General features: G+C 45.5%; 1 pseudogene; it reads right to left on the reverse strand.

Annotated features, from left to right (window-relative positions):
* Window positions 1–472: 472 nt before the first annotated feature.
* LOC147729721 (uncharacterized) overlaps window positions 473–15,849 on the reverse strand; it is a 29,211-nt pseudogene continuing 13,834 nt past the window's right edge.

Consider the following 15,849-nt stretch of genomic DNA (forward strand, 5'->3'; position numbering starts at 1 on the left):
AAGTAGGCACAGTACGAATTGGTTTGAGTGAAAGTAGTTCTTTTTATTTGTATTTTTCACTTTATTTCATCCATTTTCACTCATTTATCATTTATTCACTGTAGATATTGTTTAAGAGGTGCAAGAGAGAACACGTGTTTTGCCCTATGTGGCGAGTGAGGCCAGGGCTTTCTCAAGGCTAATTGTGTTTTTCCAAGGCATCAATGTATCAGGGTCTGTTTCATACATTTTCACAAAATATGGCAAACATCGTCAGAGGGCAACCAGATTGGATGCTGGTCCTCTCTATGGTATCTTCTAGCCTGCCCTTCCCTGGGCCGCCGCCCAGTTCTCCGGCGTGGAGTCGAGCCAGACTACATCCCATTTTTCAATGAGACCCGTGTCCAATCTGGTCACCCTCTAACGATGTTTGCCATATTTTGTGAAAATGTATATTGAATTTTCAACTACCTCCTCACCTTTCTTTGGCATCGTATACATTCTTCTCAACATCCTGCATTATATTGACCACTCTATGAGTGAACATCAATCCTGTCTTCTGACTAACCCTCTTGCACAATCCTATCACTATATGAGGACACAGAAGATCAACAGCAAGATCACCACAATGGGCAACAAGGCCTTAAATAGTCCTGACATCCAGGAAGGGAGCCAAGTAAACCACTCAGTGGTGGATGGAGGCACCCCCCTCATCCACCATCTTCTTTTGTAAGGTATGCAGAGCTTGTATAGCCTCTGTCAGAGTTCCATTCTCATATGTGCAGCAGGCCGTATGAATCTTGGCACAGACTCCTCCTACCAAAGCTTTCATTAAGTCGAGGGCATTGCGGTGCTGGATAAGCATCACTCTACCAGCCTGCAACTCTTCCTTGATAACGTTAAAGCCATTCTCCACAGTGTTGATAGCCCGCATTAAAAGCAGGTCATTTGTAGCCAACGCGCAGTTGCTTTAGCTTGTATAAATGGGAGGTTGCTCCCAAACAGTATCTGCACGTTGTTAAAAAGCCTGTTTTCTTGTGAAACATCTTCCCAGGCTGTTGTGCTGTAATACTCAGCAGTTCTCTTCCTCAGATGATGATGTAGCAAAGTCGTTGGATGGCCAGTAGGATGTGCATGCAATTGAAAATGTCTACCCCTGGAATCACCAAAGACGGTCTGTGTACAGTTGCCAGGAAGCAAATACCTTGCCATCCTGAAGGGAGTCGTGTATACAGCCACTAACCAAAGATCCAGTAGTAGTCCATTAGACTTGTGGTGCCCCACTGAAAGTCCGAATTGAAGGTGGTGACATTGCAGTTGACATTGCGGCCCACTGGAACTGTTGCATTTCCTCTGAAACACAAAGAAAAAAGAATGGGTTTTCTACCTGCTCGAATGAGTGTAGAAGTTTCTTCCCAGGTTAGCCTAGAGTTATTCTCATCCCAAACTCCCTAACACTTATGACCTGTTCTATAATCAATTTGATTTCCCTTCCAGGGAGAGGGTGCCCCTACATCCAAATGTAGCACCATGGTGCCATTGTCCATGAACATATACTGATCCATTTAGGCTGAAATAAGGTCTTTCTTTGACAATCATGGGCGGGTGTAGCAGAAACTTTTTTGCCGAAAAGCGGAGGCCTAGATACTCCTTAAAAGCCCTGTCTTAATATTTTATCTCTTCAATTCTGATGCGTGTAACTCATAATTCCTGTCATCCTCATCTCAGTTAGCTTCACAAATATCTTTTTATGATCTGTTATTACATCCATTACATGTGCTACCTCTTCTCTATAATGTGTAGTGTTTACTAAATATGCTGCCTGTATAATCCACAGTGGTAGCATCTGTGCTTGCATTCTACAAAGAAGAAGGTGTAACAGACACATAGTAATATTGGGGGGTACCTCTCTAACAGAGTGTAACCTATCTCAATCAGTAGCATGTGGAATCAAAGAACATACAAAACAAGAAACATTTAAAGCTTGCATATCTATTTCTGTCATATGCCTGTACCATACGTTATCTAACAAGCCTACATGAATACTATGGGATACATTTATCTAACAAGCCTACATGAATACTATGGGATACATAGTTTTGCTCATGTATTTCTCGTTGCAAGTGTCTAATACTTTTACACCCCCCCCCCCCCCCCAAACACGGGGTATAATACACTAGTTGTGCTGCTGCATACAAAATAATGCATAGGAAGAAGAACAAAATAACAAAACATAACTGGCCATGAGTAGAGTTGACAAAGTACTCCACTTGTGCTTTGAAAGGGTACTTGCGGTACAATAAAAAAGCGGTCGAGTAGCACAAATAGCTTATAATACAAACACAGAAATTTTTTCTTGCATTCACCATTAAGATTCTGGAAGTCACTGTTGCAATTTTATGCAGTTTATTTGCATTAGATTAGATATTATCAGTAGTGGCAACACAGTTGCTCCTTCAAATTGAATGTATTGGAAACATTATTTGCAAAAAAAGAGAACAGTTGAAGGAATGAAGGATGGGATAGTGATGGTGATTAAGGAGTGGGGTTAGTGGACAAGGACAGGGTAGTGTGACATATATACATCAATATCACATAATAGTACTGGCCCAGCCTTGTTGCAAGGTCAATTGTTCTGAAGGTAACACATAGCAGTGTATTGACACTATCACATTAGTATAAAGTTGTCCTGGTTTGTGAGTTGGTGGAAAGTCAACGTTTCGACCCCTATTGGGTACACTAGGTAAGTCCAACCTTAAGGTGGGGTCTTCATCAGGACTAGCAATGTGAAGAGCAGCAAATTGAAGTCATCCAGCGTGTTTCCTATGGACTGGGAATTTGTGTTGAGATGGGGCTCAGCCAAGCTCTCAGTAAACGGGTACTTGGTCATTCTTGTGCTTCTTTCTGTGCCTCTTGGTCCCCTAGGGTTTGCGGGGGTATCTGTGGTGGCTGTCAGGATTGGCAGCAGCGCAAGTAATAGAAACGCCACTAACCTTCTTCTTCTGCCCAGCAGAGACGATGTCAGATGCTAGATCCTTTAATCCCTTCCTACACGACCCCCAACAGAGAATTGATATTACTCTGCCCGACTTCGTGCCCAGAAGGGAAAAAAGGAGAGAAGAAACGGAGGAGGAGAAAGTAGATCTGGCTGTACTTCTCTTTTGGACTCTCCAGGACGTAGTGACTCTTTGGGATGGTTCTGTGACCCCTTCAAGGCTATCTGGAGGGTGAGAAAACATACAATTACCCTTAAGTTCTAATAAACACCTCCCTCTCTATGAAACTAGTATAATGCAACCACTCACCACGGATTCTCCTAGTGTGGCTTCGAAGAAATGTAAGCTCCCTGTTCCCATCCGCTTGAAGGGTCCAATAGTACAAAGGTTTAGTCCCAAGGAATTTGACAGGAGGCTAACCTACTAGATAAATGAACTTAAACAAAAGGAACTTAAATAATAGTCAAATGAAAATGTATCTTCCTCTCCTGGCGTCGTTTAGAACACAACCTGGAACTCCATTTACCACAATTCCTTTCGTGAGGCGTAGGCGATCTGGCTACGTCGATAGTACACTTCCAAAACAAACGGACCTTAAATTAGGAATATCTTCTCGGCGCAGCCGCACCGATTCCCTTGTCCTCTCTAAACTATCAGCCTTTACCCTGAACGCATCTGAACTCCCAGACGCGCACAACATAAAACGCTTTATTTACTCACGTGTTGTCCAGTGCGTATTCGCTCTTGAACAATCGCCGCGGCTATTCTATCTGGCGAGACTCGACCCAGAGTTCAAGCAACAAGTTCACGATTAAAAGGAGGCGAGCCTGCGCTCCTTTCTTTTCACATCAAGGTTCTACTTGATATTCACTGGTTATCCAAAAAGTCCCGATAACAAGTTCTTCTCCTCAAGCTTGATTTCTTCACGCTGGAATCCGGCGGGGAACACCATCCGCCATTCCTCTCTGACACTTCCGGATCAATTGACAAGCACCTTACTCAGGGACGGGAGGGGCTTAGTACTCACGAGTCTCCCCCAAGGCAGTCTGGGAGTTGTAGTTCGCTGCAACCTACCCGTTTTCTCAGCATAACAGGAATGCAGCCCCCTCGTCCTCGTAATCGCTACAGTGACGCTAGGTTCAGGCGCACATGGCTTTGATGCATCCATGATTTCCGACCAGCTACTTTCAGGGCAGTGGGAGTGCTCATCGCCACCAAGAAGGGTCCGTCGTAATGAGGATCCTTCCATTTTCGGGTGAAGATACGGATGCACACCTCTTTGCCAACAGGGGTCGGGCTGGGCTGGGGCGGAATTCTCTGTTTGCAGTACCTGTTTAGAGAAGAACTTAGCAGACTTCAGTAACTCAAACAAATAACAGTTAATTTATTTTCCTAAAACTTCAGCTGTTTTATGGGCCTCTGTCTTTTGCCAAAGGATTGGACATCCTGTCACTATTTTGTGTGGCATTAGATGAGGATCACTCCCTGGCTGATTTCTTAGAGTATATAAAGCCAGCAGTAAGCAGTACAGCCATTTCTTGTTCAGAGTAGCACTGTTCTGTATTGTAATTGCACTCTAATAGGAATATCCATTTGAAATGCCACTGTCTGAAGTGACGGACTGTCATCGAACATCTCTTCATCAGATATATCTCTTAACTTGACTCCTGGATCGATAAACACCACTGATGCCAACATTATCTGTCTCCTGTATGCTATTAATAATGCATATTGTGGTTTTATTTCAAGGGCCATTATTTCAAACACCATGTTAGGTTCTTCTATAGGATCTATAGGTCTCTCAGGTCTAAAAAATAATTCTTTAGGTATCTGCACTGTTTTTCCCAATAGTGCTGGTGTGTGGGCTATCAAAGCATATATTCCACGAAAAAAAAGCCTCTGTGTCTTCTGGAGTTGCTCTGACTTGCTGTCCCAAATCCTCATGAGCTAGGAGTGACAGCATCCTACCTGGTGTGATACTTGGGGTGTAACATACCATTGACCCATCTTCCAAAAAAGAGATTGTCATATTCAACTTACTCATCAGGTCCCTTCCAAGAATATTAACTGGAGCCTCAAGGCGGACAATAATGGTTCCTTTAACTGTGTGTCTCCCATTGTCTTGCTCAATGACTGAAAGGAACCCTCCTGACAGCCCCAGAAAACCCTTGTGTGTCCATTGTTTTGTTCGAAAGTGGTATTGGTCCTTCCTTTGTGCGAGATTTTGAGGCCCTAGTGTCAATTAGAAAGCTATTGCGGCGACCTTATATGGCTACCGTCACAGTGGGATCCTCATCTGACCAGTGAGTTAACGATAGTGTCGAGCACACAATGGTTGTGTGTGGGCTCTCTCATTGTGTATAACTCTAGGTTGGCATTTCTCTAGACAGTGAAGGGTTACCATATTGTACCGTCGTTCCTCCTCCTACATGCATCTGTGTAGACCCTCCTGTTGCTGTATTCCTAATAACTTGAGGTGCATTCTTCAACACCTGCCCTGCCCTTGCTGTGCCATCCACTGAACCTGAGGGGCTTGCTGTTGGGGTCCCTGTATCACTTGCCCCATCTGCTTTTGAGGAATGACCCATCCTTGTGCTTGCTCATCCTTTTTTCTTGCTCTGCACTCTTTTGCAATGTGACCTGTATGATAGCAATAATAACACTGTACTCGTGCTCTGGGGCCTCCTTGTTTCCTCCCTCTTACTGACCCCTGACCTCCTGGAAAACTTCCTTGTTTCTTTCCTATATTGTTTACAGGTTACCTTCCCAGTGCCTGCGCCCGTGTCTGCATTGGCACAGTAACAGCCATCTATGGTGCTGCTAAGAGTGTCCCTTCTGTACTGGACTTTTTAAGCTTTTGTTGCAAAAGTTTAGCTGTAGCCCTTTCTGTTTGTTCTGTCCTTTCCTTATGTTTTTCTTTCTTTCGATTGAAATAATGTATATGTGAGCTTGTATTACTGGCCATAGTTTAGCTTCTTGTCCCATTACACAATCTAGCCTTGCTTGTACCTCTGTGGGCAGGCCTTGCATTAACCTACTGTAAAATAACATGACATTTCCTCCAGTATTTCCCAATTGCAACTTACTTCTTGCACCCATCATTCTTTTATTCTGGTAATGAATTCTGCAATGTCTTCAGTTGGTTTTATACTTTCTTCCATAAGAGCTCCAATATCTGGTCTATCTGGATATATTTGCTTAGCGCACTTCACAAATATTGTCTGATATTGTTAAAAGATGACCCATCATATTGTGTGTCTATCAAGGTTATTTGAGGAAATCCTGCTGCAGATAGTGGAGGCAACGCCCTTTTAAATGTTCTTTATCCATTAGAGGCCATGGTACATATGTGGGCACTGGCCCACCCCTAAAAAGGAGGGGCAACTGAGTTATTGTTCGTTGACCTGTTGGTCTAGAGCCTAATCTCAGATCTGACCTATTACTCCTGATCACTTCAATTGGTTGGTCTTTAACATAACTTTCACATACTGCGAGACATTCTTGCATAAAGGGGTAATCCCACTGTTGGTTGCCTTGTCCCTGCTGTATACAATCTTCAGCAGTTGCTAAATCAATAGGGTCAAAAGGCCCTTGTTGAGTCCATTGCTACCTGCCATCTCTTTTAGACCACTTTGCTAATTTATCAGAGAAGGGCTGACAAAAATAACTACCCTCCTTCTATTCCATGATCTCTATAGGTGTTGGGTCTGACCTGCTCTTTTTCACGACTTCTTTAGTCCTTGTGTAGTGTCTCTTACTGTCATAAGTGACCCTTGCACGGGGCATGGACGAAAATTGTATGTTGTCTGTTAATGTCCGGTTGAGCTGTACCTCTGTTGGGTCTGTCATCCCCTTTCTATCTTCCTCTAGCCCTCCTACATCTTGTAACTCACCAGGGGGTTCATAATACTATGGCGTCTCTGTGTCCGTCTCCCATCCTTCTTCTTTATCTCTTATCCACTCTTCAGCTGCCTCACTCAAAGTTTCTGCAGATGTGTCTCTCAGCCTGAGAATAACATGTCCTGTGATCCACTGTCCTCTAAGGGAAGCAAGACTTTGAGAACGCTCTACCTGTCTAACTGTGTACTGTAATTCTTTTATAAATCTGTCTCTTTGGTCTGGGTTTTGGTTGGCCAGTGGAGTTATAGGGGTGGGGTCAGCCTTTGTTTCTCCTCCCTGTGAAATGTGTCCCTTCTCCTCAGGCTCAGCTCCAACAGGGTCTTGGTACCCTGCGGCTGGCAGGACACGGTAGAGACCATAAGGTGGGGGCTGCTCGGGGGACTGTACCTCTTCTGGTGCTGTTATTTTTGCTTCATGGAACACCCTCCATAATGACAGGATGGCTTCCTTTTTTTCTGTCTTTTATTTCTACTATATTTAGAGCGAATTTAAGATAGTGATGTTCAATTATGTCTTCATCAAATGTCCCAGCTTTTGGCCATTGTTTAGCCTGGCCCTTAGTACCTTAATGCCATTTCTTTTACAATATTTCAGTATTTTCTTCTGATCTGAAGGAAAGGGTTTTATCATGTGTTATACAGGGGTCTCCATGGTCCCCTGTGGAAGTAAGTCACTTTTAATGTTTTATCCTATGTCCCTTTTAACCTTGACTTCTCCACTAATCTATTTGTGCCCTATAACCATCAGTAACCTGTAATAGTGGAAAACACGTGGTTTTATGGAGTGGTACCTGGTCTCACATATATTACAGTAAATTGTAAATTGTTGTGTCTTGTAAAGCGCACTGCTACCCGGAGGCCTCGTAGCGCTATAGACCGCTGGGGAACCCGTCCTGGCTTTCCCTGTGAGATAGTCCCTCCTGGGGGTCTCCAAGGTGAAACCAGGCATCCCCGGCGTTTGTGTGGGGCCGTTGTGGAGATGAGGCAAGCTAATGCCCAGAGTTGCCGAGTGTGCTCCCTGGTCGGAGTAGGCACCGATGCGAGAATTATCAGTCCGCTGATCCTGGTCCAAGACCCTGCCGCGTCGGGAATCGAACCCTGGTCCCGGGCCGTTCTCTGCACTCGGGTCTGCCGCCTCTAACCAGTGAGCCACACCTCTCCACTGTGAGGCTGCACGGAAACATCATATTGCAGCCCAATTGTCAGCAGCCGGTAAAAATCCCAAAGTACTCTACCAGATCTTGCAAACCTTTATAAAACCCTCGGCTTGCGAAACGGATGGAATTGAGTCTCAGGAACTGTGCAATAATATCTCTCAGTTTTTTGTCCAAAAAATAGATGGCATTTACACGAAGATCTTAGCCACCAAATCCATCTCGAATACTATGAGCAATGCTGATAGCTTGGTCCAGTCCCATATTAGTCCAATAGGAAATACGACCTGTAAGCTTGAAGCCTTTCCACCTATATCCTTGGAGGAGATAACTACCCTTATCACCCAAACTAAGAGTGGGTGCCCCTCGGATATTATACCAGCACGGGTTATGACTCTTCTTATTGAGGAGCTGGGTGTAAGTATTCAGCAGGTACTTAACCTTTCTCTGAGCACGGGGGAAGTCCCCCTAGCCTGGAAGCAAGCTTTGGTCAGACCCCTACGCAAAAATAATTCCATTCCCTGGACCGACCTCACAAACCTGAGACCTATCTCCCTCCTCCCTTTTTTAGGGAAGCTCGCCGAGAAATTTGTAAATCGGCACTTATCTAAATATGTAGAAAGTGCAGGAGGACTTGACCCTTCACAATCAGGGTTTAGACCCAGGCATAGTACTGAGACCGCCTTGCTGTCCGTCGCTGACGATCTCCATATGCTACAGGATAAGGGTTATTCCGTTATCCTGGTGCTTTTAGATCTGTCAGCGGCGTTTGACACTGTGTCACATGATATCATGACCTCCAGACTCATTAACATCGGGCTGGGTGGCAAGGCGTTGGCCTGGCTAAGGAGCTTTTTCATCAAGCGTACTCAGAGAGTCACACTGGGTCCATACCAGTCAGAGGAGGTGGAGATCTCTAAGGGGGTGCCACAGGGCTCCTGCTTGAGCCCAACACTTTTTAACATCTACGTGGCACCCCTGGCCAACATCATGAGATCCCACGGATTTATTCCTGTATCGTATGCAGACGATACTCAACTCCTCTTCCCCTTTAAAATCATGACTCCTGAGGTACGCAACTCCTTTGCCCAGGGGATGAAAGAGGTGGCTCAATGGATGGCAGCAAACTTCCTTCAGTGTAACGTCTCAAAGACTGAGGTAATGCTTTTTGGAGAAGCCAAACGATTGTGGACTCCCGACTGGTGGCCTCAAGACCTTGGCCCAGTCCCCGTACCCAAAGAGGTGGTAAAAGATCTTGGAGTCAAACTGGATCAGGAGCTCGCTCTTAAACATCATACCAATCAAATGGTAGGCTCCTGTTTCCATGTGATTGGTCTTCTCCGAAGGGTTTTCCCCCTGTTACCTGATTCCACCAGGAAAACTCTAGTTCAGTCGCTTGTGTTGAGCAGACTGGACTACTGTAACGGGCTGCTGTTAGCCGCCAATGAGGGCATCATTAACAAACTCCAAGTTGTGCAGAACACGGCAGCACGCTTGGTTTTGAATGCCCCAGCACGTACACCCTCGAAACCATTGCTGAATCAATTACATTGGCTCACTGTGAAACAGAGGGTTCTGTTTAAAACGTGCTGCATCATCCATAAATGTCTCATTGGTAAAGGTCCTGACTATCTAACAAAAAAATTTGTCCCTTACATCCCTGCTAGAACTCTGAGATCTGGTAATCAAGAGCTGTTATGTGTCCCCAGGTTTTGTAAGACCAGACAAGGAGGAAGGGCTCTGTCCGTAGCTGGACCAAAGCTTTGGAACGATCTTCCTTATGATATTAGAATCTGTAAGGAACACTTTCCTTTTAGGAAAAAATTAAAAACTTTCTTGTTCAACTATTAGTCCCACTAAGTCTTTACTTAACCCTGTTAGAGCAGGCCTTGGTCTCAGATGCTGCTAAAAAGGCGCGGAGATACTCCTCAGGGAGTCGATTCCCAGCGCGTTATAAGTATGCAAATAAATAAATAAATAAAAAGGATGAATATCAAGTGCGCTTATTGCTACCCTGTGTAACACATTGTTATATCTGGAACTGGGGCATTAATGGGGTGTGGGTCTAAGTGGATTTGTGCGTGAAGCAACACATGTCACCACATTATCATGAATATACACAACTATTGCGGTACTGGAGAATGTGGTATCCCATTCATTTTCATAAATATCAGTAAGAAATGCACCAATAAGGGACTCTAATATGATGGGTGACTCTGTTACTATATGGATTCTAGGGGTATCACATGGACACATGGGTTGCCCCTGGGCCCGCTGAAAGGTTCAAATTAATTCAATCTCATCTGTTACTTGCCACTGTAAATTATCAGCTTCACTCATAAGGAATTGTTTATTACTGTTTATCATGGGACACTTTATTCTGACTCTCTGTACTTTTATCTGAAATAATATTTCCCCACTTCCAGGATACCTTGGGGCCTGTGCTGAAATACCAAAAATATCGCACAGGTATTGCTGCCTTTCTTCCTCACTTATGCTAGACAGCATTGATGCTGGCGTGAAACTCTGCACTTTTTCTCAGTGTGTCCCTCATGACTGTGCAGCACTGTACTTTTTATATCTTTTTTATTCATGGAAAAATATCTACTTCCCCTCACGTGAATTTGGATTATCAAATTATGGTCTGCCTGTGCTCAGGGTAAAGTCAATTGACACCAGTACACCGGTGTCCCTTTGCCTAGCTGTCAGACTCACCAACTGATGCCTTAGCCTTGGCTGTTCCTCTTAAGAGACACCTTCCAGATTTCTGAAATCTGGGGTTACAGGAGCTGGGCGTCTCACTTATTCAGAGTAAGGCTTGCCAGTACCGTCTCTTTACCACATCAGCCCTCACACACTTGTGACCCAGCCCCGTCACTCTTCCTGTACTGATTCTCTGGGGCAGCTAGGATTACCTGCACTAAATAATGCCTGCTAGATCACCCCCTAAAGAGAGGGTGCCTCGTCCAGAAGCTTCTTTCTGGGTAGTGCACTAGAGCCTGACGAAGTACTTCTAACCAGAATATCCCTTCCAGGAGCTGTCTACTGGGTAATTCACTAAAACCTGGTGGAGAACCTCTGACTGGAGTGTCCCTTCCAGGAGCTGTCTACTGGGTAATTCATGCCTGCCAGTGCATCAGATCGCCCACCTTCCCATGAGTGTCTCTTCCTTTCAATCTCAAAAGGAATTTCACACTAGCTAGTCTCCCAGCAAATGCTAGGAATCACCTTACATTTATAATTGTCACAAGAAAGAAAAAAGAATCACATTCATATTTAGAAAGGAAACAGAATCACATTCAGTCATATTTATCATGGCAAAAGAGAAAAGAAACTCTCATTTATGCATTTTACATTTCTGTGCTGTGACTGCCAAAACCTCATGTAATTGAAACTGCAAGGAACGAAGTTCGATCTCTCCCCCCCTTTTGTGACAGCGACGTGGGATCTTACCTGCTCGCTCCTGAACAGACAGACTTAGCGTAACACTGTAACACTCGGTAGTTTCTTACCTGATATTTCGCTGCCTCTATTCATTCAACAGCAGGCAGCACTCCCCCGGTCACCGTCTGGGGTTGTCAAAATGAACTTCTGGCGTGGCTCAGCCAAATGTTCTCAGGATGAAAGAAAAGAAAACATGACCTTCATTTTATCAACAAAGCACAGACTTTATTTACTCAATCGAGGGGGAAGAATCGACAGCTCCGCTCAGCTGTGAACTAAAACGTCCCGTGGTACACGCAGTGGTAGAAGTGGGCGGGATCGGAAGGGCACGGCGTGCCCCTACTTTTAAAAATTCTTTCAGTCCCTTCCCCTACTTCTGTCATTCAAAAAATCGTCCCGGGACGGCAAGGATAGTCCAACTTACAAAACGATTATTCTTTCATCTTCCAGGGGCTGCTCACACTTCTCTGTTGAACTCCAGAGGCTGCAGCAGCCCCTCCCTGAGCTCACACAGACCGAGGGTGGCCCATTGTCATTCCGATTGAGGCTGATTAATCCTTTCGAATGACAATGCGCCGCCCTCTGCCTTTAACATATCATGCTGAGTCGGTGATTACAGAGGAGCTTTCCCCAGACAGAGGGCTGTTGGGAACTTGCCACCAACTCTGCAAAACCTGCATGATTATTTTTTGGTTAAGGTGGTAAGATGTCTTTGCAAGAAGTTTGTGAGGAAAACAAATGCATGAAAAATTGTGACTTGTATTTTTAGGCCTTAATGTCCGTGCCAACTGATCTAGTTTAAACTTGATACTCCTTTGTCCAGCTCCTTGAAGATGTCACTTCCTGCGAATGTCATGAAACAACCAGGGCCAGAAACTGTAGATCCACAGCCACACCGCGGCTTCAGCATACTCTATAGTTTTTTCCGGACAATAATTCGGGGTTTTCCTGCACAGCGGCTAATTTAACATTCCAGGCCTGTTCTGTAATGTGATGTTAGTTTCTTGGTGTTTTGTCGTGATACTTGCTTATCGACTTGTATGCTTTGTGTACTTTTGCTTATTCAGGTCCTGTCATTTTTAACAGGCAGCTCTGAACGCGGCATTTGTGGATATACCCGTATTTTGCAGGACAAAATTGTTTGGGGTGTTGGGGAATGTTCTAGTCGGTAATGAACTGGACATGTATTGCTCTGAACCAGAAAAGGCGACCAAGAGTTCGTTTTGACCGAGTATCTCGGAGGTTCCTAGTTTTCTACAGCAAGTTGTGGTGGTTTGAAGCGATTGTGATTTTGCGTGAATGTTCTCTTGAGTGAATGTGCTCTAAAGGCATGCATTTTCGTGGAAACCCCTGCCTGTAAAGACCCGTGCTAAGGGAATCATTTGCGCGCTGACCAAGTTACTTACATACATGAAGGTTGTTTACTTGCTGTCACGTTAGTAGAGGTAATGGGGCGGGAGAGGTGACCGGGCAGGAGAGGCAACAGGGATGAAGAGGTGACGGGGCAGGAGAGGTGACGGAGCAGGAGAGGTGAAGGGGCAGGAAAAGTGATGGGGCAGGAGAAGTGAGGTTCCGTGACAATTGTAAGTGGTGTTTTCGACTCGCACGAATATGGTCGAGTCTGGTATCTACGAACCGCAAATGACGAGTTTAGTAAGTGTGCGCAGTTTTGCTGTGTTAACTTAAACCGTTCGTTTGTTACGTGGGTTTTTCATCTATACCCACGGGTTCCATCTTAGATACGGCATCCATTTTGTCTCTTGCCCTCAAGTAGCCAGCGAACGGACGTTGTCCGCTTCGCGACCCTGGGACTCCCAAGATATTTGCGGAAGACACATGTCCTTTGTAAGTGTCTTTATGATGAGGGGGATGATACTGTAAGGCAGATGGCCCGCTCGAGGCTCATCTCGCCGTGCCGGTTTATTGTCTCAGCCGTGCATCTCATTAGGCACGTCTCTTTGATGCCTGTAGCTCGTGTTGCCCGATACCTCCCCTTTTACACCCTTTTCCAATCTCCCCACTGTTTCCATCTTCCTCCACACCTGTTCTTGTTCCTTTTTCGATCTGTTTTATTGCTGATTGGAATGTACTAATGGTGGGAAGATGGGTTTTTACAGTTGGGAACCGCCAAATGTTTCCGCACTTATGTTCCGGACTTTATGAGTATCAAAGTGACCAAAGCGACCCCTCTAGGGGATAATTGTGGGAACCGGGTTGTAAACCTTTGTCTGCTATGCAAACCTATGGGAGAATCGTGTATAAAAGGAGCGACCCACAGAACCAATTTGAAGCAGTCTCCCCGAACTACACTCGTTGTACTTCCGTGATTTCTGTGTTTCCCTGCAGCAAATAAACCTTGAATCTTTGACGCCGAATGAAGTGTCCCGTGTCTCTGTCATTCGTACGCCGGAGCAGGTTACCCACGAAGGTTTCAGGTGTTGTCCCCTGACACCGCTGGGTCTTAAAGAACCCAGTCCTTCAGTTGGCGCCCAACGTAGGGCTGCATCAGTGGTACCGGTCCAAGCCCGACGATCGTGAGGAACTTCGTGTGAAATCTCCGAGGGAAAGTGCACTCCGCTTCATCGATCCTGTTGTCGAAACAAGTGGCCCGAAGACTTTTCCCGCGGAGATTCCCGCCTCCTGACGGCTGCGACGGACTGCTGCCCTGACTGTAGACCTGTTTTGGCGCCTGGCGTAGACCTTGGTAGAGCGAGACGACTGACGGGCCTTCCTGGTGACGCCATCGATCTTTGAGTTAAGTATTTGTGGGTCGCTCCCAGAGTTCTTGGTTGTGGTTGCTTAGTGGTTGCATGGTTCCATTGCATTTGTAGTTCTTGGTACTTTGTTGTGTTGTTTGACGACTGCAGCCGCCAAAAACCGAGGGTTTTCGCTTTTTGCTGGGACTTGGTAAATCCCGTAGCCCTTGAAGTTTGTGAAACTCGGCTAGTGTGCAAGATGCCTGGTCGTAGTACTTTGTTTAGTTGTTTCAGACGTTGTGGTGCGGATTCCCGACTGGAGGACTCGTGTCCGATACCTCCGGTTGGAACTCCGACTTATGAACTGTACAGCAAACATGGGCTAGGCCCGATTACTTTTAATGATTATTGGATTCGCCTTAGTTGGCCACCTCATGGTAGCTTTGAGATCCCGATCTTAGATAACCTAGAGGCTAAATTGTTCGAGAAAAAGTCAAGGCCGGCCATGTTTGATGCCTTTCGGTTGTGGCGTAAAGAAGCAAGACAGAAAGAAATCAGACAGACTAAACGAAATCAGAGAGATGGTGTTGCTACCATTGTAAAGAAAGCAGAGCAATTTCAGCGTGATAAGGAGGTTAAGGAAAAGGAAGTGTTTGATAGATTACAGCGCATGACTATAGATAAATGCTATCCTGCTTTGCCTACGGAGTCGGAAAAGAAGGAAGAAGCAGTTGAGGATCCTTTAATGTCCTATCTTATGAAGTCGCCACCTCCGTATGTACAGGGTACCGCAGCTCCTGTGGTTCCCCCTGTACCTATTCTTCCACCTATTCTTCCTCCGCCTGTTCCTCAACCTGCACCCGTTCTTCCGACTGTTCCTGCTCCTTTGCCTGTTGCTATCCCTACTGCTCCTCCGCTTCCACATACTCCTGCTCCCGCTACTGCTCCTGCTCTGTTAACTCCTGCTGTTGCTTCTGTCTCCACTCCTTCGCTTGTTAGTCCTGTGTCCTATTCTTCTCCCTCTACTCGTAATCGTACTTCTCCTCTTGCGGCTAGCTTCTTTCATTCTCTCGGACCTGTTCTTGGGTCCACTGGTTCAGATGGTCCTCAAAGACGTAGTCAGCTTCCTGGTAACAGGGAACGCGCTTCGCTATATAATATGGCGATGGGTTGGATGACACATCCTCTTAGAAATCCACCACGTGTCGTACTCGATACGTTTTGTCAATTTAATATACCAACCCAAAGATTCGTGTTCGAAGAAATGTGTAAGGTTCTTCGTGATCAGATATCAGCCGATGCACCTGACGAGGTGCTGACCGCTTTGTCTGATCTACAGCTTCAGTTCTCGACTGGACTGATAGTGGATACCAACGTTCGACGTGCTGTTGAGCGGTTGCTATCTTTTCGTCCCACTCCTATACCTCAAGCCTTGTTTGTTGAAGATGTTGAAAGACAGCCAGATGAGTCTGGTCAGTTTCCTATGCGAGAAGTTCCACCAGTGTGGATGCCAGGTAATCCTGCAGCTCAACCTCCGATCTTGCCGTTCTTTCAGAGAGTGTGGATACATCTCCCATGGAAACGATCAGAAGTGTTACAGGTGAAGCAATCTTTGCCTGACCCTCGCAAAAATCCTGCAGGGTATTACAAAGAATTATCGCAGCTCGTGGACGCTACGGTA

This window comes from Lissotriton vulgaris, chromosome 2_1, assembly GCF_964263255.1.
Source record: "Lissotriton vulgaris chromosome 2_1, aLisVul1.2, whole genome shotgun sequence".
Classification (NCBI taxonomy): domain Eukaryota; kingdom Metazoa; phylum Chordata; class Amphibia; order Caudata; family Salamandridae; genus Lissotriton; species Lissotriton vulgaris.